The 2,006-nt window shown below is 46.9% G+C and overlaps 1 non-coding gene across 1 annotated transcript; it reads left to right on the forward strand.

The window, feature by feature from the left end:
* Positions 1-589: 589 nt before the first annotated feature.
* Positions 590-661, forward strand: TRNAC-ACA (transfer RNA cysteine (anticodon ACA)). The gene has a single exon. It is a non-coding gene; the product is annotated as a tRNA-Cys (tRNA).
* The last annotated feature ends 1,345 nt before the right edge of the window (positions 662-2,006 follow it).

Below are 2,006 nucleotides of genomic sequence, written 5' to 3' on the forward strand. Positions count from 1 at the left end.
GTGCTCAGTCGCTAAGTTACCAGATTTTCCAGGCAAGAATACTGGAGCAGGTTGCCATTTCTTTCTCCAGGGAATCGTCCCTACCCAGGGATCAAACCCACATCTCCTGTGTCTCCTCCATTGGCAGGTGGATTCTTTACCACTGAGCCATCTAGAAAGCCCCTTATATCAGGTTATTACTGGGACATTTCTGAGGGAGTTGGAAGACAAGAACCGTCAGAGAGACAGGGCTCAAGGCACAGAGAGGGAAGCTGGTAGGCAGTCCTTGCAGTCTCAGGTGCCCCGGTTCTCAACATCTGCCTTCCAGGAGCCAGGTCTCACCTTGGCACAGCCAGCATCCAGTTCCCTCCCACTTTGGCCCACCTGTGTATCTGACTAAGGGTCCTCCCTATCTCTGGCACCTCAAGTCAGAAAGCTGCCTCATCCATCATAGTCCTTTCTGTTTCCAAAGCTTCATACCTGTGCCCCTGCCTGTTTGGCCATTCCTCTTTCACTCTCCAGGTACCGGGTTGCTGGCGATTGCCTGGTTTGGGACCACTTCCTCATTTGGCCATCTGGAATTAGAGGCTCCCTTTTCCTTAAATGGACTTCCCTGGTGGCTCAGATGGTAAAGCGTCTGTCTACAATGCAGGAGACCCAGGTTCAATCCCTGGGTTGGGAGGATCCCCTGAAGAAGGAAATGGCAATCCACTCCAGGGCTATTGCCTGGAAAATCCCATGGACAGAGGAGCCTGGTAGGCTACAGTCCATGGGGTCGCAAAGAGTCGGACACGACTGAGCGACTTCACTTTCACTTTCTTTCACTTTCCTTAAATATCTACCTGGCTCCCAGCTCGCTTGCTTGCTCTAATCCTTGTTCTTTTTTGTTTTCACAGATAATTCTAACACCTGGCTTTCACAACTAGGACATCCCCATTCCAGCCTGCTGATCTCTCAAAATCAGGTTTTACGCAGAGTCTAACCACACCTACCATCTATGAGGACTCTTACCCAGATCTGGATTTCACAGTCCAGTTCATTCAATGTTCGCAATCGATAGCTATCAATGTCCCCAGGTTGACACCAGTCTCTTTTCCACTTCTACCGTAGCCTGGTTGAAACTGAGGATCAAAGACATTTCCCAGCCCTTCTAATCTTATATAGTAATCTGTTCTTATTGAGAAGTAGTATCTGTTGCTTTTCACCAGGAGAAGTTAGAACACCACTGCCCACTGCATCTTGGTATCTAAGTCACCAAGGAACATGCAACGCAGCTGGGCATTGGACACAACGACACTTGACTCACATAAAGAAGAGACAGAGCATCGTCAGCTTTGGTAGTTGGCGTTGGCCCCACATGGCCAGTGGTCATGACAGAGCATCAGCAGCAGCCACAGCGCCACTGCCTGCACGAATCCCTCTTGTGCTACGGAATGAAGAGCCCCATCCTCTACAGGGATAGACATAGTGGTGAGGTTAGCGGGTACCACATGGCACACACGTTTGAGCAGAACAAGGGAGCACATACTGAGTGTGAAACAGGAAGAGATGTGCCCTACGAGGTGGCCAGTCCAGCACATGCTGCAAGGACTTCATCTCTCTTGGGAAGGAAGTTTCCAGGTCCAAGGTCGCTCTTATGAGGGTGAATGAGGTCCACAGGAGAATGCCTTTCCCAACAGTTCTACTTTCAGAGTTACTCTACTTAGAAATATATAATTTGTATTGTCTCTAAATGTGTTATCATCTTCTTCCAACAGCAATATAAATGTAGCTCAGTGAGTCGAATCTTTTTATAAGATACAGATTTAAAGAATATTTTTTCTGAATTTGTTTTGAGCTCCAACTCTATCCTATAAATTCATTTAAACTTGCCTGAGGCCAAACCTTCTCCTTTTCCTGAAAATAAACCACCAGCTTGTCATGAAACGGTAACCCAAGTAGACTGTCACTTATAAGATTATAAACACTAAATTACAGAAATCTTATTGAACAATTAGAGCGACTAGAATCAGAATGACCACATTAGA

Source organism: Bubalus kerabau, chromosome 1, assembly GCF_029407905.1.
Source record: "Bubalus kerabau isolate K-KA32 ecotype Philippines breed swamp buffalo chromosome 1, PCC_UOA_SB_1v2, whole genome shotgun sequence".
Taxonomy (NCBI): domain Eukaryota; kingdom Metazoa; phylum Chordata; class Mammalia; order Artiodactyla; family Bovidae; genus Bubalus; species Bubalus kerabau.